We start from the raw sequence: 27,018 nt of genomic DNA, 5'->3' as shown, positions 1-27,018 counted from the left end.
CGGTTCAGCAACCTCTGTATACTTGTAACTTCACTCATTATTTTCACTCTTTTATCAAAAAAGAAAAAAAGAGGGTGGGGAGGAAGGAAATCAAATCACCCTTTCCCATGCCAAAAGTGCAGGGAACAGTACATGCTCTCAGCCTTGGAAGACAGTGGGTGGAATCTCATGAGAAGAGGCAGTGGATTAGAAAAAAAACCCTAAAGCTGACGAGAACAATACAGTTAGATCACCTCTCTCTAAATCTCTTAACCATCCTCTTTAGATTGAAATCCAGCCCTTTCCTCAAAGACCATGCTTTTGTGATATATTTTGACCCACAGTCATTAAATACGCACTTGTACACAAACAAAACAAGGGATCTTTTTCCTTATCCTTCATGAAACCTTCCTGCATTGAAGTAAAAAAGTCGTCATTCAAAAAGGGGGCAAAGAAAAAGAACTTTGTTAAGGCCTATTGTTCTTACTCTAGCAGTCTAAGCCAAAAGGCCCCTGCCTTTTTTATTTTACTAAAGAGGATCACAGTAAGGATCCTAAGTCTGCAACTGAATTAATCTGTAAACCTCACAGGACTCCTGGAGAAAGGCAGAAACTCGATTTGGGGCATTAATTATAGTAGCATATTCACGAGTGCTACAGGTCAGTCAGTGTTTCTATTGGCTTTAAAACACTCACGTGAAAATTCAATCCCAGAGAGCTCCCAATCCTTGCTTAAAGTATATATCAAAGAAAAACTTAAAACAAAATCAATTTCTTTAGGAACCAACCAGCCCCTGGAGCAGCTAGGCTGGGAACCACAGCGTTGCTCCGTTATGCTGTTTTATCCCAGGGATGCAGAAAAAGTGGAAAGTTTTTCTTGCTTTTTTGAATTTACAACCTTCGATTCAGGCTCCTGTGGCCAAATGAGGGCCCTGAGCTGCAACAGAGGAAAGCTCTGGAGGAGGGGGACTCACCCCCTTGGCGAATCCACGGGGTTCGCATTTGAGAGCAGCAGCCTCGAGAATCCTGAAACTGCCAGAAGATTGTTCATCAAGAAAAAAAAATAGAAATAGTGAATAGTTGTGATGCTTCTTTTACTGTATTGCCAATCTTTTCATCTGGCAAAAGACACAAAATAGGTATGCAAGCTAAGAAAAATGATATCTGAGTTTTTCCACTGATTGCAGCTAGGGTTGTAATTCATATAGTTTTCGCCACTCAGAAACCCCTAAAAGGGTGGGGAGTCAGGCAGGCAAAGAACCTGGCAGGTAGAAGAGCAACTGTGAGTCTGTCTCTCTCTCATTTTTTTTATACCTGCTACAACCACATAACCAAAAATGCCTTAGAGTGAAACGCTTGTTTATCAAATGCTACACACTTCCTCATAAGATGCCTGAAAACTTGGCAAATAATAACCTAAATATTGTTCATTCCTAAGTAATAAACTACCTCAAAGCAACTAAATTCAGAAAACTAATTAATATTATATGCTAAATCTTTCCAAAAGTACTGATAATAATATGAAGAAAAAAGTTTAATTTTTTTTTTAAATAAACGTATGTGGATCACACAGTTTATAGAAGGGTAAAAAAAAAACTCACTGGAATCTGAAAAATGCATTCCCTGCTTATCTCATTATAGTTTTAATAAACCACTAAATGTTAATAAAACAAGTTATCACAAAACACGCTTTTTGAAAAACATATTCTGCCAGTTTAAGGGTTTAGCCCATGAGCATTTTCAAGAGATCCATCTAAATTTTGTAGTTAGAAAAAAAAAAAGGCACTCATTAAAAACAAAATAAACAAAGACACCCGGAGTGAGAATGGCCTTTGTTCTGCAGGGAATCCTAGTGTCAGGCTCAGAGATGGCCCAGCGATAGCGTGACAGCAACAGGGCCACTGCATCCCCAGACACCTCTGCTTGCCAAGAGGTACCCAAAAGCTCCCTCCAGCAATGGCAAAAACAACTCTTCCCCTATGTGGGAGCTCCAGAAGATGTGAAACCATTCTGAAGGTTAATACTGGGACCCCTTGTTAAAAATTACAATGAGATTAATGCAGAAAATGCAAACAAGAAAAAACACAGGGTCTGGCTCATTCCTCTGAGATAGCAGAGGGGAAATTTCTAGGGAGATCAGGTTTCATTTTTGTATAATTACATACTCCATTGAATTTAATTATTTCATAGTTAAATTCCTGGAAGACAAATGTCTCCTCGGTATATACCTTCATTTTCTTTGTGGTGAAGTCAAATTTTTTCTAAAGCTTTTTTCAGTGAGAAATTGTGTTTTAGGTAATGTTCAAAGTATGGTATGAAATGAGAGCTCTCTTTGCCAAGTACTTTTGTCTTGTGTTTTTCTGAGCTCATTTATGTGAAAAATTAAACCTTGGTTCGGGCTCCTTATTGACATACTCCCTATCCTCAACTCATCTGGCTTTCTGAGGCTACTGTTGAACTTTTAAAGGTCTGATTATTAGGCCATTTAAAGGGTCTGCTCCTGCCTGAGCCACCCCACTGGGCTGGCAGTAACCTGCAAGGACATGAGGTTTTGAAAGATTTAACTCAGAGGCTGGAGAGTTCAACCTAAGGCCAGACCTTCTGTAACTTTTTTCGTGTGAGTTTGACAACTTGGTCTGTCTAAATTGGGTCCAATGTAGATTGCTGCCAAGTGTGGTCATGGGAAGAATGCTGGTGGGACACCTGGTTTCTTTCTACGTTTAGCTCTGCCACTAATTTGCTACGTGACTTGAACATTCATTCAGCAGTTATCCAACATTTGTGAATGACTCTCAGGTGGCAGACTGATGGTGCGTTGCTGGTTTTCTTCCTCAGTGTTGGAAAGAGCTGTAGCATAGTAGCTAAGAGCTGGACCTGATTTCGTATCCCAAGTGTAGGGGCCGAGGGAGAACTTCCCCTTTACCTGCTGAAGTTTCACTGAAAAATCAACTCACTAAAGGCAAATTAATAAGAGAAAAGGTATATAAATTTATTTAACATGTGCTCATGGGAGCCTTCGGAATGAGGACCTAAAGATACAGAGGGAATGATTCATTTGTATGGCTAGGTTCAATAAAGTATAGACAGCTGTATAGAAATATGATTGTAAAAAAAAGTTCTGATAGGACAATTTGTTGATGCTTTTATTCCAGAATAAACAAATGACCTCTGGGTTTTGATTAACATATTCCTTTTAAAAGAGGAATGGTGTTATATTCAGCTTTGCGTACCAAGATGCTAAACAATGCCTAGCATACCTTTGGCATTCAATACATTGTTTTTGAGCAAAAGAAAGAGGGAAAGACAGAAAGTATGCAAGTTATTATTGTTGAATTCATTTTTACGTAACAAACAAACTTACAATTTTTTAAGTTAAAAAAAGAAAAGGCCACAGGCCCTTGGAACACATTGCTCCAAAGATTCAGTCTCAGCTGATCTGGTATGTTAGAAAATTACTCTCTAAAATCAACTACTTGTTAACAGTTGTAATTTCAACAGTTACTGGCATTAAAACAACAAAATGGTGAACCTTTTCTTTCTTCTAGTACATATTAATAATGCAGAGATGTTCCTAAGGAAAAATCATTAACTAACTAAAAAATGAATTAGGTGTATGTGTATGATCGATATAAGGATTTTTCTTGGTTTAGATCTACACCTTAACTGATCTTTATAATGACTTGAAAACAAATCCTGGTCAGCTGTCATAAAATTTCAACATAAAAATTAATTACCAACTCAAGATGAAAAAACACTTTGTGGGAAGGGAGGAAAGTAGTTATGATGAGAAAGGAACACAATTTTAGAGCTTTGGAGCGTTTCCCAGTATGGTAGGCAATGGTGTCCAGGCCTGACTTTCTGACTCCTCCACAAGACATCCATCTCCATCTACAATACTGGGGTAAGGTAAGTTTGAATTGAATCTATTTCCAGTTCCCTTCCTTGTCTTCTCTTTCACATCCAGCAGTACAAAATATTTTTGCTGCTTGGTTCCACCTGCTCTCCCGGTCTCAACTGGTCTGTGACCCTCTGAAGTGACCCAGGCCCCTAAATTCCCTTTCCTCTGCATTTTCTTCTGAAAAACTATGGGGCTTTTCAGCAGGTCTCAAATAAAGTAGACTGTTAAGCAAAGCCACCCTAGGGTGAAGCTGTCCCAGGGGGTTTTAAGTTTGAAAAGAGGTCAGCAAGTTAACCAAAATGCATTTCTAAGGCATAGAATTTCAAGGAGTGTGAGAAAGTTAAGTGTGGAATTTCATGCCTCTTGAAAAAGATGCTTTTGGCAGTGGAAGCCTTTTCAGTACCTTGTTACTCAGGCACTTATCAGCCATGGGTTGTTGCCACTGGGTTTCCTGTGGCTCAGGAAAGTGGAAAAATGGGAGGAAATGTTGCTGCTGGGGCTGGTGGGCCAAGAGCTGGTGGTAAATGGTCATTGCAAGTAATAGGAAATGGTAATGTATAAGGGTGTTTTAACTTGCCCAGTGAGTGCACCTAAGCTTTTTTGCCTATAGTCAAACAGCATTTCCTGAAGCCCAGTATTAAGATTAGTAATATATTCTTTGAAAGTTCACTGTTTTTCAAAGATAGGTTTAATAAAACAGAGACACAGAGTAGTTGGTTTCTGATTGTTGATCTGGAGCTGAGGACATACTTAGGGAAATTGTCTCATGCATTCATTAAGCCATTAGCTTTGACTTTAACCAGAGAATGAACTAAGCCATTTTAAACACCAAGTGAGTCTCTTAAAAGAAGGATGCAAACTCACTATAAAATCTCTAGACGTTAAGTAGCATAAAATCACAGAATCCAGAATTGGGAGATATTTAAAGATCGTCCTCATTTGAAGAAATGGGAGTCTAGAGTAGAGGAAATAATTGCCATGAGATCCCAAATAAATCTCGGTTATTCCTTCAATGTTATTCTTCACTCTTTGGATGATCTTAGATAACACTTTTATATAAAGAGGTGGAAAACTGGTGAGCAAAGGCCAAGATTCACTCCAAAAATATGTTATATTTTTCTTATGGTATTTAGAAAATTGGAAAATTGTACCTAAAAATATGGATTTCCGGTTCTTCTTGAAGTGGGACAATCAGTTGATGCTGGGCCTGTACCTTTTACACCCACATTTGATCAGAGTTGAATGTGGCCATCCTTTGGCTCTGGAGCATTTGCCATTTTGGCCACTGTCCTCACCACTCCCTGTCATCTTATCCTGGCCCAGCCCTTCATTTACCGTCTGTCTCTTACAGAGTAAGCTTGCAGTCTTGGAGCTACATATCCGTGTAACCAATTTTATTATCTGTAAAATAGGCAGTGGGGAGGGTGATAGGCAATTTAGGGAAGTAGTTTCCAAATTTAGTTGATTATAAAAATAATTTAGAATATAAAATATGTATATCCTTGGGCTCCATTCATGCTTATTCTGCTTCATCAGCATGGAATGAACTTTTTAAAAAAAAATTATCCAGGCTATTCCACCAATAAATGAGGATTAGAATCCCGACTTAAATGATCTCTCAAATTCTAGCTCTAAAAATCAATCCAACTAAACCCAGAATTCTAGTTTGACAATTCCTTTTCAGGTCAATGAACCTGATGCACTTAAGGCTGTGGTGTAATTATTAAATCCAATTAGCCACTGAGTTGAATTATTTTCAGTCAGACTCTGGCTATTTAACATAGCATCCCCCAACCTGTGATCTGAATAGGAGCAGAGGGACATGGGGAGTGAATAATACTCATCCATCACTTCCACATTAAAGTGACGCATTCACACAGCAGGTGAATATTCCCACAGCCTGCTCTCAGTCTTCTGAGGATATCCATATAAAAAAAGAGTTAGGGAAGAGAGGAAATTCTAATCAATGCACCATTTGAGTGTAAATAACAGAAAGGGACATTTAGGATATTCAGAATTAAGGGCACTCTGATAACAGGCCCATTTCACAAGGGCCTTTTAAACTTATGTTAACAGTTTCTTAGAAACATGAAAAAAAAAACCAGGAAGTATTTAAATTTGTTTCAGTGAGGTATTTAAAAATTTGGCACAAGTCTTTCTGCTCTTTCAACTCAACCTTCCAGGTATCACAATGTGAGGAAACGCAGGATTCTGGCTCTGACTGCCTAATATCAGAAAACCCTGTTGACTGATGGATGTGGACAAGGGGCTTGGGAGCTGAGTGGTTTCTATGGAGATGGGAATTAGTGAGGAAGTGCTTTCCTTTTGATTATTCTCCATCCTAATAGGGACAATTGCAACCATTTATCTTTTTCTGAAGGAATAAGGACATCTTTGGGAACAATAGCAAGGACTTGAGTGAGACTAGACCCTGTTAAATACCCTAAAATACAAACCTGCTGCTTTTTGGAGTATAAACCCTGAGTTCTTTGATGGTGGCCTTTGCCTAAGAGGCGTGACTTCTATTTTGTTGAAGAACAAAATCGGGAAACCCATGTTAGTTTTAGATTTGTTTAGTAATATTTTATATGTGATCATAATATTTTAAAGTGACAGTGTATACTAAATATTTGTAATAATGGCCAGAATTCATATTTGACATATAAATAATATGTAATACTTTCACTCATATTTGAGAAGAGATTTGTAACCATCATTCCTATTTTTAGATAAACGAAAGCATTTGTTTTTCATAATTAGCAAAAAATGAATGCATGTGAATACAAATAATGTTTTTGGAATCCAAATCTAGTGACTTTTCCTGCTGTATTCCCACTCCTATTTTCTGTTTTATTCTTTGCTAATGCAGTTGAATGAAATAGAAATTTACAAAGAAAAAAGGTGAAAGTTATACAAATTTCACTACCCATAGCTGATAACTGTTATCTTTTTAGTTGCTATTCTTCCGGATTTTTTATTTCTTAGTGCGCTGGCTCTCTCTCTCTCACTCTCTCTCTCTCTCTCTCTCTCTCTCACTCTCTCACTCTCTCTCTCTCTCTTTCTCACACATACACACACCCCAATAGGTATAAGGATAATTTATTTACATATATTTTAAAAGAATGAGATTCTATGGGTTATATAGTTCTGAAACATTTTTTCTTGACAATATATCATGGACTTTTTCTTCTAGGTCAGCATATTTAGGTCTACATCTTAAAAAATGGCTGCATGGTAATCATCACATAGACATATAATAATTTATTTAACCATTTTCTTATTTTGAACATTTAAGTTGTCTCTCCTCTCCTCTCCAGTCCTTCCTTTATCTCCTCTTCCTCTTCCCTCCCTCCCCTTCCCTCTCCTCTTGTCTCTTTTCTGCTACTTCTTCCTCTCCTTCTCCATCCCCCTCCCCACTCCCTCTTTCCCCTCCCCACTCCTCTTCCTTTTCTTTCTCAAACAATGCTGCTGTAATAAACTGTAATTGGAAGTTTGGTGATTACTTTCAATATGTTCTCTAAACAGAGACCAGTTTTTATTTCAGCAAAAGTTGAGAACGCTCATTTTCAACACACTGACGAGCCCTGGATGGTTTAAATGAAAAAAGAGGCAACATCTTTCTAATGTTCTGGTATAAAGTCGTAACCCATGGTCCCAATACATACTTCTTTGATTATTACTGAGTTCTTTAATTCACTTTGAAAAATAATGTTAGATCCTTCTAACCCTGGTGTTTCCCAGTTTTGCTTGCAGATAGATTCTTTTGAGAGTTTGTAAAATTTCTGATGATCAGACCTATGCCACAATTAAATCACAACTTATACAGATGAGTCTCAGCCTCAATACTTTTTAAAGCGCCTCAGATGAATCCAGTATGCCTGGTTGGCTTCACATGGACTGGTGCTCAGAGGGAACCTATGCTTCGTTTAAGGTTCTGCTGTCGCTGTCTTGAAGTTAATAATCATTTTATTTTTGAAACTGCTTTTTTTTTTTACATGTGAAGTTTTTGTTTGTTTTTTTCTGTATCAAAAAATTTGTTTCTGTATCAAAAAATTTGTTTTTGATACAGAAAAAACAAACTGTTCCGTCACCTAGGCTGGAGTACAGTGGTGTGGTCTTGGCCTACTGCAACTTCCACCTCCTGGGTTCAAGAGATTCTCCTGCTTCAGCCTCCCGAGTAGCTGGAATTACAGATGCCCACCACCACGCCTGGCTAATTTTTGTATTTTTAGTAGAGATGAGGTTTTGCCATGTTGGCCAGGCTGGTCTGGAACTCCTGACCCCAGATGATCTGCCCGCCTTGGCCTCCCAAAGTGCTGGGATTACAGGTGTGAGCCACCACGCCCGGGCCCATGTGAAGTTTGATGGAACAATGAAGCATGCTTGTGAGCAGAGGGGATGCACGTAATGCTTGTGTCTGCTGTTTCTTATTACACCATTCACATATTGCCTTCACCTATGGCTCCATGAGCACTGAATTCTTCTGGGCCTAGGATGTGTGGGAGTTCAGTGGGACTCACAGTGTGAATCTCCCCTTACTCAACAGCTGAGTAAGGGGAGAGATGGTAGCCCAGATAGGCTATGCTTTCCATTCAAACCAGAACGTGCAGTGATGTGTTAAGAATTACAAATGATCAAGGAGCCCCATTAAATCCTTTTGCACTATGCCACTCATCATATCAGCCATTTCATTTACACTGAGACTTTCTCTTATATAGAAAGAACGGGAAAGAGAGAGCAACCCATATGACCTTTCCCTTTTGGACTTTCCTTAATCATCTGTAAACCATAGGTAGAGAGTGGTGGTAGAATGTGCATGAATGGAAAAGTGAAATAAAGACAATTAGGTTAGTTTTGTGTGGTATGTTCACTGTTTTGGTGAGAACAAAATACACAGTGCATTTATGCATGAGGTATGAAAAGCAAATTGGGTAGTTTGGTGTTTTGTGCATGATTACATGCTCTTATATTTGCTTTTAAAACTGTCATCGTATAATATAAAGGAAAAAATATAATTAATGCTAATAATTAGAGATTTTATCTTTACTTAAACTGTGATCAAATACTGTAGGGGTGAAAAGATATGATACCTTTTCTCACCCATCACCAGTTAACAAAAGAGAGGTTAAAAAAAAGGAAAGCATAACAAATTTATTTAATAAAAATTTTACATGCCATTAGAAGTTTCAGAAGTGAAGACCCAAAGACTTAGGACAAACTGTCTAATTTTATGTTTAGGTTTGGTGAAGAGTAGACAGCCATGTAGAAAGATGATCGAACAAAAGTGTCTGCTCTCCTGGTAATAGATGAAACTCAGCAAGGCCTGTCTGCTCAGATTCTTTCTGCCCTCTCTGTGTGTTTGGGCTCAGAAAACAATACTCCAAAGTCAAGTCCTAGGAAGCAGCTCAGGAGCAGAAGTTTTTCTCTTACCTTCTCCTGCCCTTCTGTCTCTCAGTGCCTTTCTCCCCTAAGGCAGGCCATAGAAAATGGAATCCCTTTTTCCCAAAGCCAGACATAACGTTGAAAAATCTTACTCTACCCCTCTCCTACCTCTGCTTTCCTATGTAACAACTGGCCATAAAGAAGTTAAGACCCTTATTCCAGAAGCATCCTATCCTATGCCCAGGAGGAAGAAAGGCTGCACAGAGAAGTCAAGAGAAATACGGACAGGCCTCACTGGGTTTCCCCACACAGTCTACTAGCATCAGATCATAACATTTGTGTCCAGTCACATTTCTACATGGCTGTCCATTCTTTGCTGAACCTAAGCATAAAAATGGATTGTTTTCCTTGTATCTTTGGGTCTTCACTCTGAAGGCTCCTGTGTTTCATAAAGCAATGATCAAATAAATTTTTATGTTTTTCTCTTATTAATCTTTGTTATAGAGGGTTAGGCTTGACCTTTATGATGGGGAGGAAGGGGATCACCACTGTTTTACTCCTACACCTTCTACCCGGGTGTAGGGCAAGATCGCTCTGGAATAAGGGTATTCAAGAAAGAAAGAAGAAGGGAGGAGGTGACCTCTCTAGGTTTCATGGCTTGCTTGGGGTGAGAGGAATTCTAGTTTCCATGGATCACCATGGGGAAGAGGAATTTGGTTTCTATGGATCCCTTCAGAGAGGTAAGAAGGTCAGGAGACAGGAGGGTGGGCAAAGATCAGAGACTTTGGTTGTGAAGCCTTTCCAGTGTCCTTCAGATCAAAGTACTCAGAATGCCAAGAAGCCATATGGCAATAGAAAATAAAAAATACCATTACTAGTCAAGAGACAGAATGTGGAAGAAAGGAAAGAAAATTTCATGCTTTAGTATACATTTTTCCCTGTGTTTGAACACGGGGTTATCCATTTTATTTTGCACTGGCCCCACAAATTAGGTAGCCAGCACTCAGCCAAGTATGAGAATCACTGGCCTGCTCCTTACCCTGCACGATGGAACGGGGTCTCCTTTGAGTTGGTATCCCATATTTCTGTGTGTCATTGTACTCCAGTTGCTTATGGCTCCTTTTAAGAGGAATTAACATGTTTTTCCCTCTGGAAGAAAGTTAGAAATCTAGGAGCTGTGAAGAATATAGAAGCATATGTGCACAATTGCTCTTCTGACACAAGGATAAGCGGTAGAATTCAAAGTAATTCAGATTATGTTTTCAAATATAATTATAGGATATATTGTACCATTTACAGGGGCTTATAAACTGCACAGAGACATGATTTTTGTACTCTTCCCAAGAACTAGTAGGATGCCAATTGCACAGCAGATGCTCCATAAATATTGCTGAATTAATCACAAAGTTTGCAAAGATCTAGTATTTTAATATTTAAGGTTGCTTCTCTCATAGCTGTGTATTCCAGTGAAATATTAGCAACCGTCTAACTAAGGATTCATTTTTGAGTAGTGTTTTCTGTTTGTTTTGCTAACTTTTAGTTCTCACTCTGCATCTTGGAATAGCTCTATCATCTCTTGGTCAACTTTATGAAGTTCCATGGCTCACATTATTGTCTTTTGTGGCTGTGATAAACTGCCTTTGAGGAGCATATCTAGAGATAAAAACCTTGTTCGTTAAGTGGAGTTATTTGGAGATTTGTGATGAGCCTGGAAATCCCCAAAACACATGAAGTACTCACTGAGTCCTAGGAATGGGGTCCTGGAGAGGACTCATGGCTGTTTACGTGACCTTGCCCCCACCTGGCTTCCTTGTCTGTGACACCTGGAGTGGCCATAGCTGGGTAGCACTCCCTACCGTTAGATCTGAGCCTGAGCCTTGGTTGGATAGATTAGTAGCCAGTGAAAATGGGGGAAGTGGAAATGCTACCTTTGGAAAAGAGGATAAGGATCTAACATTAGGAAGACTAGGGGGAAGCATGTGAACCTATAAGACAAAATGATAGACTTTTTTTTGTGAAAGAAATAAAACTGAGTAATTTCCAAAATTTGGAGGCAACAAAATTAAAATGTTTCCTCAGTCAGATTTCTTTGACTGAGTGTATGTTGTGAATCTCCTTGAAGAGACAGAAGTTTAATTAATTGCTGAAGGTGCTTGTTAACACTAGAACAGAGGCACAATATGCACTCAACCAGTAAAACTTGAGTCTTTTGACATTATATAATCAGATCAAGTGGTGCTGGCCCCATGGAAATTAAAGAGAAGAGGATTATATTTAGCTTATTTTCAAACTAATCTTAGTGGGAATCACAGACATGGATATTAATTTTATAAATAAAAAGTAGACTGTTGACCATGCACAAAGGATCACTTGTGCCACCCAAATCTATGCTAATCTCTATTCCAAATCCCTTAGCAACTGTTACTTGGTTAGAAAGGTTCAATTTCCATGAAAGGAAGAAAACTTTCTGAATGTGTTGCTGCGAAATTTAGTTTTGAGATATTAAATTATTAAAAATATAAAATATTACATAATGTAATGAAATGATTTTCTAAAATGAGTTTGAATTATCCTTTAAATGCAACAAAATGCTCCTAAATTAGATGCTTTAACTTCTGCATTGTAATAAAATGTAGTAAATAAGAGAATGACAGAAGTGCACCAAAACAACTCATCACCTGGAGATTAAAAAAAGGGCTTCCTACTGTTTTATTTAAATGGATGTTCATTCATTCATTCATACATTTGCACACTCAATAATTTGTACATGAGTGTCTACCATGTGCAAGTTCTAAGGTATATGCAGAATTTAGTGCCTGGCTTAAAGCAGTTTATAATCCAGTATAATTATGAATTTAAAAATTATAATTTAAGAAATACAAACATTGTTATGTTGGAGTTATGAAAAGCCATATTCACACATTTAAAAACTAAAGTGCATATATACATATATATATATATCAAAAACATCATATTGTACACCATAAATATATACGATCTTTGTCAATTAAAAAATGACATTAATGACTGCTGCAATGGCATTAAGAAAAAAATAAATTGTATAAAATATGTAATAATTTTAAAAACAAATGAAATGGCAAATTTCTAGGAAAATGTAACTTACTAATATTTAGTGGCACATACCTGGAGTCCTAGCTACTCAAGAGTCTGAGGTGAGAGATCCACTTGAGCCCAGGAGTTTGAGTCCACCCTGGGCAATGCATCAAGACCTTGTTCCTAAAACATAAATATAACAAGAAAAAATAAACCGGTAAAGATATTGTAAGACATTGTAGCAGCAGGAAAAAATATAACAACAACCATAACAACAACGACAAAAAAAAGCTAAAGAAAAAACTAGGCACAGTCTCTCCAACATTTAAGGAACAGATAATCCATATGTTTTACAGCATGTTCTAAATAAACGTTTGTTAATTATACTCATTACTGAATACTGAATAAAGAGAATGAGCAAAGAAGGAATGCGTTTCACCTCCTTTTATGAAGCTAGTATAACCTTGATAACAAAATCAGACAAGATCAGCACAAAAAAGAAAAATTACGGTCTACTAAAAATTATTAAATAGACATTCATATTAGGTTCACATGTATGTATATGTTTGTGTATTTGCATATGGGTGTGCATGTTAGTATTTGTGTATAATATAAGACACCTTGGTCAAATTGGGCTTAGTTCAGAAATATAAAGAGGCTTAAAATGAAAGACTATTGGTGTAATTCTCTGTATTAAATGTTAAGTGACACAAAACATTTATCTCAGTAGATGCGGAGAAATCATCTGATGAAACTTTATATTCTTTCACTATAAAAACTCTCAGCAATGTAGCAATAGCAGTAAATTTCTTTTATTTGATAAAGAAAATTCATTAGAATGCTATAGCAAATAGCATAGCATCCTTAATGGTGAACAGAATAATTCCCCTTGAAGTCAGGAACAACAGCAGGAAGCTCACTAATTTATTGGAGATACAAACTATTCATAGTACGAAGAGAAAAAAGGCATAAAGATTGGAAAACTAGCAACAATGTTGTCAATATTTATATATAATATTTATAAATTTGTGATTAAACCACAAGAGAATCTCATTAGAACTAATAAGAGAATTCAGCAGAATCTGAATATCTGTATACCAAAATCCAATATATTAACATACCACAACAACAAATAATTAATTGGAAAGGTTATATTTTACAACAGCAATGCAAATTCTAATACATTGAGAAAAAAATCTAATAAAAACAGTAGTTTCTATTTGTATTTCAAACAGTATTTCTGTTTGAAAAAGAAAAGTGGGCTTAAATAACAAGAACATTTATTGCTTAGTTAAGAAAATATCTGAAGGTGGTTTGTTTTGGCAACTCAGCAATGTTGGTGATGATCTCGGCTTGTACTTTCTTGCTCTGCTATCAAGGCTGGCTTCGTGAGTGTGTGACCTGTAAAGTCATATGGGTTCATACTCAAAAAGGTCTCTTGCTTGGTTTGATACTTGCTGTTGGTGTTTTGAATGCCTTGAACATTTTATCTTTGAACTTGTGTTTAGTAAATGAAATCTGATGGGACAGTGGAACTGCGTGTAACTACAGGAAATACACAAATATGAGTGTCTGTCATTCCTTGCCTCTCCATTTGTATATAGTCTTTGTGATATCTCATAAGCATTGAATTCCAGTGGACCCAGGCTGCTTGGGAGTTTATTGAGACTCAAAGTGAGCACAAGAAAAATGTGTTTTATCTATGACTAAGTAGGGGAGATGGTATTCCAGAGAGGCTACACTTTTTGTTTTAATCAAAATTTGCTTCAAATATAAAAAGAAGGCAGTGCTATTCTAGGACCATAAATAATCAAGGAGTTTAATCATATCCTTTCACTTTTGTGTCACTTCTCAATATTAGCCATTTCATTTATACCAAAAATTATGGCATCAAAGGAAAGGGAAAACTAGGACAACACATTGAGCCTTTTCCTTTCATTAAAATAGATACAAATGCATAGACAGAAAGCCTTAATATTGTAAAGATACCACTTTTCTGCAAATTAATCTACACATTCCATGCAATTCCAATCAATATTTCTGTAGATTTTTTTATGGAACTTGAACAGTGGATCCGCTCAGTGGAATTTTATGGAACACATACATGTAAAATGTAAAACATCAATACTTTTGGTAGAAATTTAAACTTGAAGCAGTAAAGAGCTTTAAAAATGAGACACAAACGTAAGCAAAAAAGGAACTTTTTGATGAATCTGTTTTCATTAAAATGAAAAACTTTCATAGAATAAGAGACATCAGAATCAAAGTGAAAGACATTCCAGGGAGTGGTGGACATTAGTAAAGCATATAACAAGAAATGGTTAGGTCTGGAATATATAAAAACAACTGGAGAAAAGTGGGTGAATGATGCGAACCAGAAATTCACGGAAGAACCCTGAGAGGCCCACAAACATATGAAATTGATTCTCAATCCTGCTAGTATCAGGGAAATGGAAATTGAACAACAATCAGGCTTTATGTCATACTTATTAGATAGGCAGTACTTAAAGTGAAAATTCAAGAGGTAGCAAGCATGTGGAACAATTAAAATTCTTAACCACTGTTGGTGAGATTTGTAATAGCAAATAATTGGAAGCAACTTAAATATTCATTAATGGAAGAATAGTTATCTGTCTATCTATTCACCTATCTTTTTTCCTGTCTGTATTATCTATTTATCTGTATGTGTATTACATAAAGTGGTATATTCATATAATGAAAATATTGAAATAAATTGACTACATGCATCAAAATAGATATATATATAAAATCTAATGTGGTAAGAAAAATGGCAGAATACTGTATTATGACACATTTAAACAGTTTTAAAATTATTGTAATAATAATGTTTTAAAATATATACATACATATTTAGCAAAAACATAAAAAGTATATGTGAATGAGAAACATTAAATTCAGGATAGTGGTTATATCTGGGGAGGGAGAAGATAAATGAGTTGGGGTTGGGGTTGGGAATTTAGCTGCATTCTATAATACTTTACTTCTTAAAAACAAAATATTTGAAACAAATATTGCAAAATATTAAGATTTGGCAAAGCTGATTGGCAAGTATACCAGTGTATTTTTTTCTTTTTTATGTGTTTGAAAATATTTCATAATACAAATTTTAACTGCCTTGTGATGGTAACCTTTGACCTATTTTAAAATTTTATAGGATTCATCCCAGGTCTTGCTTCTATTTGTATAAAATGACGTAGATTAAACATCCTCTTCGGACATTGTTCCTTGTTGAGGTTGCAGCCTTCTCAAAGCTCATTTACATAAGGCAAGGAGAGTACTAAGAATCTTACCACCCCCAACAACATGGTAAGGTTTGGGACAGGTTAGCTGTCTTATGTCACACGAGGGCTCCTCATGGGACTGAGGGATGGTGTCTGGGACTAAACTTCCACTCTAGTGACTGTAACTTAGGTGATAGCCTTGTCCCAAATCTTAGCTTTCTTGACCAGACCCTCATAATCTCTGTTTCCATTCTTCCAACTCTACCCTGTACTACGCCAACACAGACTATGGTTTTTCTAGGACCGTGAAATCTTTATTACCTCTGCCTAGAAACTCTTACTATCATGTCTTACCATTAAATTAGGCCATCTTGTGCTGCAGACAGACCCAGCTTGAATCAGGTTAGCTTTTGTCACATCCCTCAGGCTTCCGCAGAAGATCATGCTGACTTACACAGAGCTGGCAGCTATGTCTGTTCCCAAGTCGCTCCATGACTAGAAAGGCTAGGACAGTCCCGTGTATGCCATTATTACAGCAACAATAATTATAACATCCCTTTTCACACCCACAAATACTTAGTGTGGATGATGAATTATATGGTCACCCCATTCATAGCTCATGTCTGAATATACATCTTTACAAAAGCAATGTTTTAAAATGTTAATTTATTTCATAAATTAGAAGAAATTTCAGGTTGTCCTTTGTTGCTACAGCAAATGCTTGCTTGCATTACAATTTACTTTCTTGATAAAGGAATTACAGCTGGGAATTTTATTCTTCCGATTGCTTGGCCTAAAAACTTGGAAACATCCTTGACAGTGCTCTTTCGCCCACACCTCAAATCTGATTAATTAGAAAATCTATCAGATTACATCCCAAATCTGACCTAACCTTTCCATCTCCACCACTCTCACTTTGGGGTTTCCACCACCACCATCTTTCTCCTGGATCATTGCAGTAGCTTCTCCTAAGTGGTTTACCTGCCTCAGCGCTTGGTCTTCTGGATTTCATCAGTGCACAGCAGCTGGGGTGAAGAGATCATACCACCCATCACTGCAAATGTGCCCACAGATACTTATCTCAAAATTAAAACAAATTTCAAATATCATCTTCTCCCGCTGTCCTCTAGGGAGACCAGTTTTGTCCTCTTCCTCACACATATGAAGCTCCTGCCTTTGCTCTTCTTCCCTCTGAACTCATTTCTTCCAGATATCTGGGTGCTTCCTCAGTTCCAGTCTCTTCTCAAATGTCACCCCATCAGAAAGGATGTCCATGGTGACCCTGCTTAAAATAGCACACCACATCCCATGCCCCTCCCACTGAATTCTCTTATTCCCAATTCTGTTTAACTTTTTATAACACTTCCATCTCCTGACATGTTATATGTTTGTATGTTTATTGTGTATCTTGTCTCATGAGAAAGAGCAGAGCCCAATATATTGGAGATGGGGTCCATGAATTGATGGTAATCCTGGTTGTATCCTTGAGTGAGTGTCTCCCACATGAATAACATCTAGTGTGTGTGTGTGTGTGTGTGTGTGTGTGCATGCACACGTGCACTGCAATAGTATAAAGCAGTACACAGCACTTGCTTTATTTCACCCTAGAAAATGCATGGCTCTTTCTTTGCTATTAAATGACAATATAGCAGGTGGATTTATTGGCTCTGATGACAGCTAGCTGATTTGCCCTTCCTGTCCCTCCCATTGAAAACTCTTGGAAGCATAAAAATTGCTGCAGAGTTCCAACAACATTGGAAACTAGAAATATCGAATAATGTATTTCCAGACCTTGGAAATAATTTCAGTAACCACAACACAGATGGAACTGGATTGACAAGCCATTAGTGGCTGACACATACTATGAAATTGCTGAAACAGAACAGCAGAGCCAAACAAAAAAAAAGATTAGGGTACCCATGTGTCCAGCTTGGAAGCTGATTGTCTATATGAGCTTTCTGCTGTTGAAATAAGATGATATTTAAAAAAGGTCATTGAAAAAATCAAGACAATTTTATTGTGTCATAGCATGACTTACATTCAGTGCCATGCAATATATGGTTTTATTTTATCAAATATTTATGTCCATAAGATGTACTTATAATATGTAATCTTAAGTATTTAATGTAGAAGCTATAAAGGGTTACTGTTAACATACATTGTAGAGTGTGTATTTTTGGTCTATACATTTTTGTCAAGTGTATCTGATATTTTTGTTGAAAACACATGGCATTCCTAAGAAAGACGATAAATGTTTTCCAACCATGCCACATCCATGGACAGATTCAGAGGTAAGGCTAAGCAGAGAAGGCTTTCCTGGTCACAAAGCCAACACTTTCTGTGGGTGGCCACATCTATTTTCAAGACCGGCTCCATGAACATACATCTTGTGCAGTTCCATCGGGCCTCACGCTTGTTGGATGAGTCTTAAGGTTTTCTAGGTATACAATCATATCATCAGCGAAGAGCCAAAGTTTGACTTCCTCTTTACCAATTTGAATGCCCTTTCTTTCTTTCTCTTGTCTGATTGTTCTAGCTAGAACTTCCGGTACTTTGTTAAACAGAAGTGGTGAAAGTGGGCATCCTTGTCTTGTTCCAGTTCTCGGGGGGAATGCTTTCAACTTCTCTCTGTTCCTTATAATGACTGGTTGTGAGTTTGTCATAGATAGCTTTTATTACCTTAAGGTATGTTGCTTCTATGCTTATTTTGTTGCAGATTTTAATCATAAAGGGATTAGAATTGGTACCAATTCTTTGAATGTCTGATAAAATTTAGCTGTGAATCCATCTGGTCCTGGACATTTTTTTGTTAGCAGTTTTTAGATTACCATTTCAATCTTGCTGCTTGTTATTGGTCTGTTCAGGGTTTCTATTTCTTCCTGGTTTAATCTAGGAGGGTTCTATATTTCCAAGAAATCTATTATCTCCTCAAGGTTTTCTGGTTTATGCACATATAGGTATTCATAGTAGCACTGTATGATCTTTTGTATGTCTGTGCTATCTGTTGTAATATCTCCCATTTCATTTCTAATTGAGCTTATTTGGATTTTCTGTGTTCTTTTCTTGGTTAATCTCACTATTGTCTATTAATTATATTTATCTTTTTAAAGAACCAGCTTTTTGTTTTACTTCTATTTTCTATTTTTTGTTTAATTTCATTATTTCTTCTCTGATCTTTGTTACTTCTTTTCTTCTGCTGTGTTAGGGTTTGGTTTGTTTTTGCTTCTCTGGTTTCTTGAGGTGTGAGCTTAGATTGTCTATTTGTGTTTTTTCAGATTTTTGAGGTAGGCATTTAATGCTATGAACTTTCCTATTAGCACAGCTTTTGCTGTATCCCAGAGGTTTTGATAGGTTGTGTCACTATTATTCAGTTCAAAGAATTTTTCAGTTTCTATCTTGATTTCATTGTTGACTCAAAGATCATACAAGAGCAGATTATTTAATTTCCATGTATATGCATGTTTTTGAGGGTTCCTTTTGGAGTTGATTTCCAATTTTATTCCACTGTGGCCTGAAAGAGTAGTTAACGTAATTTTGATTTTTTAAAATTTATTGAGACCTGTTTTGTGGCCTATTGTATTACCTATCTTGGAGGATGTTGCATGTGCCGATGCAAACAATGTATATTCTGCAATTGTTGGGTAGAATGTTCTGTAAATATCTTGTAAGTGCATTTGTTCTAGGGTGCAGTTTAAGCTCACTGTTTCTTTTTGACTTTCTGTCTTGATGACTTGTCTGGTGCTGCCAGTGGAGTATTAAAGTCCCCCACCATTATTGTGTTGCCACCTATCTCATCTTTTTAGGTCTAATAGTAATTGTTTTATAATTTGGGAGCTCCAGTGTTAGGTGCATATGTATTTAGGATTATGAGATTTTCCTGTTGGACTAGCTTTTTGTTTTTATGCGTCCAAAGATGGACGTTATATAGTCCATCTATATAATGTTCATCTTTGTCTTTGTTAATGGTTGTTGCTTTAAAGTCTGTTTTGTCTGATCTAAGAATAGCTACTCCTGCTCACTTTAGTGTCCGTTTGCATGGAATATCTTTTTCCATGCATAGAATACCTTTTTCCACCCCTTTACCTTAAGTTTATATGAGTCCTTATGTGTTAGGCGAGCCTCTTGCAGATACTAGGTTGGTGAATTCTTATTCATTTTGCCATTCTGTGTATTTTAAGAGGAGCATTTAGGCCATTTACATTCAATGTTAGTATTGAGATGTGAGGTACTATTCTATTCATCATGCTAGTTATTGCCTGAATACCTTGTTTTTTTTCACTGTGTTACTGTTTTATAGGCCATGTGAGATTTATGCTGTAAGGAGGTTCTATTTTGGTGTATTTTAAGGTTTTGTTTCAAGTCTTTGAACTTCTTTTAGCAGTTCTTGTAGTGCTGGTTCGGTAGTGGTGAGCTCTCTCAGCATTTGTCTGAAAAAGACTGTTGTTCCTTTATTTCTGAAACTTAGTTTTGCTGTATACAGCATTCATGGCTGATAATTGTTTTGTTTAAGGAAGTTAAAAATAAAACCCCAATTCCTTCTAATTTGTAGGATTTTAGCTGAGAAATCTGCTATTAATATGATAGGTTTTCATTTATAGGTTACCTGACGCTTTTACTTCACATCTCTTAAGATTCTTCCCTTTGTCTTGACTTTAGATAACTTGATGACTATGTATGTAGTTGATGATCTTTTTGTGATGAATTTCCCAAATGTTCTTTGAGCTTCCTCTATTTGGATGTCTAGGTCTCTAGCAGGGCCAGGAAAGTTTTCCTTGATTATTCCCTCAAATAGAAGTTTCAAACTTTTACACTTCTCTTCTTCCTCAGGAATGCCAATTATTCTTATATTTGGTAGTTTAACATAATCCCAAACTTCTTAGAGGCTTTGTTCATTAAAAAAAATTTTTTTCTTTGTTTTTGTCTGATTAGGTTATTTCAAAAGCTTTGTCTTCAAGCTCTGAAGTTTTCTTCTCCTTGTTCTAGTCCATTGTTGAAACTTTCTGGTATATTTTGTATTTCTTTAAGTGTGTCTTTTATTTCCAGAAGTTGTGACCACTTTTTTCTTCATGATGTCTATTTCTCTAGAGACTTTTTCATTCATATCCTGTATCTTTTTAAAATTTCTTTAAGTTTTCACCTTTCTCTACTGCCTCCTTGAGTAGCTTAATACTCAACCTTCTGAATTCTTTATCTGGAAATTCAGGGGTTTTTTTTGTTTGTTTCTTTAGGTCCATTGCTGGAGACCTAGTGTGTTCTTTTGGGGGTGTCAGAACCTTGTTTTGTCATATTACTAAAATTACTTTTCAAGTTCCTTCTCATTTGGGCAGACTATTTCAGTGAAAAGATCTAGAACTCAAGGGCTGCTGTTCAGATTCTTTTGTCTCACAGGGTGATCCCTTGATATTATGCTTTCTCCCTTCCCCTAGGGATGAGACTTCCTGAGAGCTAGACTGCAGTGATTGCTATTGCCCTTCTGGGTCTAGCTACCCAGTGGGGATACCAGGCTCCAGGCTAATGCTGGATTATGTCTGCAAAGAGTCCTGTGATGTGATCCATCTTCAGGTTTCCCAGCTGGTATCTATAGATACCAGCACCTGCTTTGGTGGAGGTTACAGGAGAATGAAGTAGACTCTATGAGAATCCTTGGTTGTAGTTTTGTTTAGAGTGCTGGTTTTCTCAAATGCTGATTATGCTAGCAGTGAAGTTGTCCCGTGGACTGACTCAGGACCCCCGGTTAGCCAGATTATTGCAGGCAGTGGAATTAGCTATTGTTTTCTCCTTTTTTGGAGCAGGGTTGTTCTGTTATGAGTTGCCATAATGACTTGAGTTAGTTGGCCTTCGGCCAGCAGGTGGAGCTTTCAAGAGAGTGCTAGCTGCAGTAGTAGAGGAGGGATATAATCTTGATCTTTGTTGACTGGGACGAGTAGTCAGGTTTCTCAGGTGATAGGCAGTGCCATAGAGCTCCTAAGAGATTATGTCTTTTGTCTTTGGCTACCAGAGCAGGTAGAGAAATACCATCAGGTAGGGGCAGGGTTAGTTGTGTCTGAGCTCAGACTGTCCTTAGGCAGGGCTTGCTGCAGCCACTGGGGGTGATGGGGCATAGTTCTCAGGCCAATGGTATTATGTTCCAACCGGAATTATGGCTGCCTCTGCTTCTTTGAACTGGTCACCAGGGAAGTGGGAAAAATCAGTGGTAACAGGCCTCACCCAGCTCCTGTGCAACTGACAAGGCCAGTCTCACTCCTGCCATGCTCCCCCAACAGCCAACAGAGCCAAATTTATATCAAGGCTCGTGGTGTGGAGGGCCGAGATTTTGCCCCAGGCTACAAGCCTCCCCACTGGGAAAGCAAGCAGGGCTTTCAGGCCTCACCCTTCCTCACCTGCTACAGCTTCTGTGCTTGTATCTGTACTTCTTCAAGTATCTGTTCACCACCCCTGGATTCTGCCCAGGAAAATTTATGCTTAGTCGAAATTATTACAAAGTTTAGCCGGAAGTCCCCTTTTCCCTGTGGCCTTTCCTGAATTTCACTGGCTGCCCACCCTCAAGGACCCCTGTGAGGTAAAGTCAGAAATGGCTTCCCTGGGCCTGGGAGTGCCTACTGTGCTTTTACCACTGCTTCTTCTAGTTTTATATTTCCCTTGGCTCTAAATTTGATTCAGCTCTAGGTAAGTTTAAATCTTCTCCCATGATCTGGATTTTCAGGTTCCCCAGTGAGGATGTATTTCAAAGATGGACTTCTCCCCACTCCCACACTTTGGGCACTCAGTTTTTCAGCTGTCTCATGGAATTTGTGGCAGCAAGCCACTTCTTTCAAAGCGTCTGTGAATTCTTTTGATTTTCCTGGTATGTTCCTGTGGTGTTTCTAGGAGCAGAAGTTCATGATGTAACTCCCCACAAGCTGCTCTGTCTGTGCGAGTGGCAGCTGCAAGTTGGTCTTGCCTCCTATCTGCCATTTTCTCCAAGGATAACCATTTAAAATATAAATGAGATCATGCCATATTTACTTAAAGGCTAAGTGTCTTCCCATTGAGCATTGAAAGATCCACACTACTTACCCTGGCATGTCAGTAGGGCGACCGTACATCTCAGTTGCTTAATTTAATCCTGGTTTATGCTTGCCAGCCTACTGTAATTATCAGTAGTGCCCCCCCCCCCCCGGCCCTGGCTAGACGTGATAGCTCATGCCTGTAATCCCAGCACTTTGGGAGGCTGAAACAGGTGGCTCACTAGGTCAAGAGATCAAGACGATCCTGGTCAACACGGTGAAACCCTGTTTCTACTAAAAATACAAAAATTAGCCAGGTGTGGTGACATGCACCTATAGTCCCAGCTACTCTGAAGGCTGAGGCAGGAGAATTGCTGGAACCCAGGAGGCAGAAGTTGCAGTGAGCTGAGATTGCGCCACTGCACTCCAGCCTGGCAACAGAGTGAGACTTCGTCTCAAAAAAAAAAAAAAATAGTGCCCCCCTTTGATCAAAAGTATCCTTGCTTGGATAATAAATTATATGACCACACTATTGATCTGGTTCCTGTCTGTTCCAACCTCATCATATACCACTTTTAACCATACAGTTTACCCACTCTGGCTTAGTTTTCCTTGACCACAATAAAATTTTTCTTTTCTAGGTCTTCTGTTGTTGCATAAAATGCCCCTTTCTCTTTTTTCTCATTCTTTGGTTCCCAGTTTGAAAGTCTCCCTCTTGGAGAGGACTTGCCTAAATGTGCCATACAGATTAGTTTCCCCTATTTATTCTCCAACTCATTGCTTTGTTTAGTTCCTACAGTACTTAGCACAATAAGCACTTTGATTACCTTTTCACTTGTTTAATGTATGTACATTCCTTCCTAGAATAAGTTCATTTGGGTAGAACCTTCTTTTGCTCTCTCTTATATCTTCAACATGGTATTGAATTTACAATTTGAGTATAGAATTGAATAAAAAAATATTGTTAACATATGGATTCTAAAATTAAAATGTAAATGTTTACCAAAATGGAAAACTATAGGTGTACATGCCCATTAATTAGATAAAATTCAATAAAATTAAAGAGAGCATAGTCAACATAGCAAACTAAGGAAATAAAGGCAAGGATAAGTGAGAATAAAAGGCAAGAAGCATAAATGAATATGATACCTTTGTAACTAAGTATATTAGTTATTGCAATGAGCAAACATAGGTCAAATTACCTAAGTGAAAATTGACTCAGAATAAATTTTAAAAGTTTCCAATTATATTTTAATTATTAAAGATACAAGCCAAACTAAATGACATGTGATTATTTCCTTTTATTCAGATTATAAAATTTTACTTCATAAGTATTTTGGAAAACCCAAAGAATAATTTCCCTTTAGAGTTATAACCTCCAAATAGATATATTTTTTTTAATTACAGAATTTTCTTCATTTGCGATCAAACTATTTCCTAACATGTTAAACCCATTAGACTTTCAGCAGGATGGGTTATGGGAAGTTTCAACTTAGACATAAGTATTATTTGACATGCAAGGGATGGACTGACTTTCAGGTGTGTAATTTTGAAGGTTTTGTAGCTACTTGTGAATGGGAAGCCCATGACTCTTTTCTGGGCTCTCTTAAGTAGCTCCGAAGCACCTCCCATAAATGCCAGCCTGTGAAACAACAAGGCAGGACCTCTAGCCCGAGCAGTTGTGCTACCTCCGCTTATACTCACAGAGCATTATTTCTATCAAATCCTTGGACAACAAACGAACCCCGGAATCTTTTAGGGTTTAGGCTGCCTCCCTCATCCACCTTCTTTCTAAATGAATGAAATCTGTAACCCTTTACTCTTCCCTGGGCTGGGGAATCTATTCTTTTTCCACTGCCAGATCTGTGGTTAGGAGGTGGCTTTGATCTTTCTTTTCTTCTATTCACAAATTGGTGAGTCTGTGATCTTTGTGTAGAGAGATACTCAGAGGAAAGGGTGGTGGTTTTAGTTGCTATTTTAGAAGTAGTAGTAGGCAGAATAACGTTCACCATCCATATCCAAAAGATGGTCATATCCTAATTCTGGAGCCTGTGAATATGTTAGGTTAGATGGCAAAAGAAAACTGAGGTTGCTGTTTGGCTGACCATAAAATAGAAAGATTATCCTGGATTATCTGGGTAGGCCCAATGTAATCATAAGGGTCTTTCAAAGTAGAAGAGAGAGAAGGAAAAGGGGACAGAGTCAGAGATAGGTGTGACTACAGAAGATTGGAGTGATGCAGTGTGAGTAGAACTTAACCCAAAGTTGCTGGCTTTGAATATGACGAAAAGGAGCCACAAACAAAGGTGTATGGGCAGCCTCTAGAAGATGGAAAAGACAAGGACATGGAATCTCCTGCAGAGCCTTCAGGGAGGAAGGCAGCCTTGCCAACACCTTATTTTAGCTATGCTTGACTTGTAACCTACAGAACTGTTAAATAATATGTTTATTGTCTCAAGTCACTAAGTTTGTGGTTCCTTGTTACTACAGCAACAGGAAATGAATATAACCGAGATTAGATAATGCTAATGTTCATTGGGAAACATTCCCAGACTCAATGCTTAACTTTTCACAGTGTAAACTACCATTTGGCTTTTACTTGCATTCATAGAAATATAATTGTTTTATAAAAACTGATGCTATCTTTTTATTTAAGAAAACGTGATTTTTATGGAAGCCTTCCTTTTTCAATTTTACATTTCATATACTATGATAATATGTGCAAGTGGAAATATTAAGTTGGGGTAATTATCTACAGGTTTCAGTTTTCACCTGGAGTCTCCTAAAAATTGAGAAAAAAAAGTTACTTCCTGAGGGCTTGAATGGTACACATTAAATGCTATTGCTTTAATTCCTTATTTTATCTTTCTAATTAGATAGTCTTCTACAGAATAGGAAGAAATGAAGAGAACAGATGTTATGCAGATAGTTTCCAGAGAACATATTCTATGTATATAATTTAGGAGCAACAGGGGAAACTGGAAAGCCCATCCCCACAGGACCACACCTGCCCCGTGGAGCAGCTGTAACTCTGTATTTGAAAAGCTCCACAGAAAAAGGGTCACGTAGCTCCTGTTGGTAACTGAAGGGATTCTATCCTCATGTGCCCCTTCTTCTCCAGTGTGTGTGAGTAAGCATATTTCAAATGGTTCTAGGTACCATTACTTGCACACCAGGGAATTTCTATTATGTAAGAGTCCATGATTAATTAAATAGTACAGGCATGCAATTAGTTATGGTTACTGGAAAAAAGAGGTCAAATAAGTCACCTGCAATGTTTCACAAACAAGCAGTATGTTGTCTATATAATGGCACATTGCACTTTTAAAACTGCAAATAACCCATTGGAACCTATCTACCCATAGTCTTAGGTTCTTCTCTTCTCTGAGAAATTAATATCTGGGTCTACCAACAGGTCCTCATCTCAAATACATGAAAGGGGTAACTTCTTCCCAGCTTCACCCTGAATTCAGAGTTACCTTTTTCTCTCATAGCTGGTCCTGACCAGGCAGCAAGTGTAGAAGACCATCCAATGGAACAGCCCTTACCTTAGCGCCAGGTTCGCATCACTGCCGCTGGGCCTTGGGTCCTTCACTCAGGCTTCACTAATTCCCAGCATCCAGCCTCATTTCCTGACCACTAGAGATAAGTTTGTCTCTTGCCTTTATCTCCTGGATAATTTGATTTGTCCTGGGTTTCACAGCCTTGACTGCTACCTGGGTCTTATGTTCCTGATGGCTATTCGGGAGGCCACCATGTACTCAAATGACAGTGTCACAGCTTCAGAATGTCTCTTTCACATTCTCCTGGTAACAAGAATTTCTCATGGTAATTATAAATATACTAGGTCTTAGTCTGCCAGAGCTGCTATAACAGAATACTAGAGACTGGGCAGCTTAAACAACAGACACAAATGTTCTCACGGTTCTAGAGGCTGGAAAGTCCAACATCAAGGTTCCAGCAGATTCTGTTTCTGGTGAGGTCCTTCTTCCTGGCTTCCAGATGACTGCTTGGTACGCACATGGTTCATGCTCTGAGCACTCACGGGAAGAGAGAAAGTGAGCTCTCTGGTGTCGCTTCTTATAAGAACACAACTCCTATTGGATTGGTAGCACATCATTACAACCTCATTTTACCTCAATTACCTGCTAACAAATCTATCTCCGATATAGTCACATTGGGGCTTAAGACTTCAATATAGGAATTATGGGAGAACAAAATTCAGTTCGTAGCACTAAGGTAAGCAGTGTTTTGGTCACCTGTATGAAGGAATGTGAAAAGTGTAGGCCTCTTAAGACAAAGTTTCTTGGGTACAGGAAATTTTTACTGGCTTCTAGCAAATAACAATTTGAAAGCATTAAAAAACAGTTATTTTTCACACACACATAAATTTTCGTTGTTTAGTGCTGCAGGAAAACTAGGTTCCTTTTCTAGGTTACATTCATGCAGAAGCATTTATCTGCTTTGGTTCTGATATT

The sequence above is a fragment of the Aotus nancymaae genome, unplaced genomic scaffold, assembly GCF_030222135.1.
Source record: "Aotus nancymaae isolate 86718 unplaced genomic scaffold, 86718_ANA_hifiasm-v0.15.2.pri h1tg000036l, whole genome shotgun sequence".
In the NCBI taxonomy this organism is placed as follows: Eukaryota; Metazoa; Chordata; class Mammalia; order Primates; family Aotidae; genus Aotus; species Aotus nancymaae.
Note: the sequence above shows the minus strand (reverse complement) of the source record.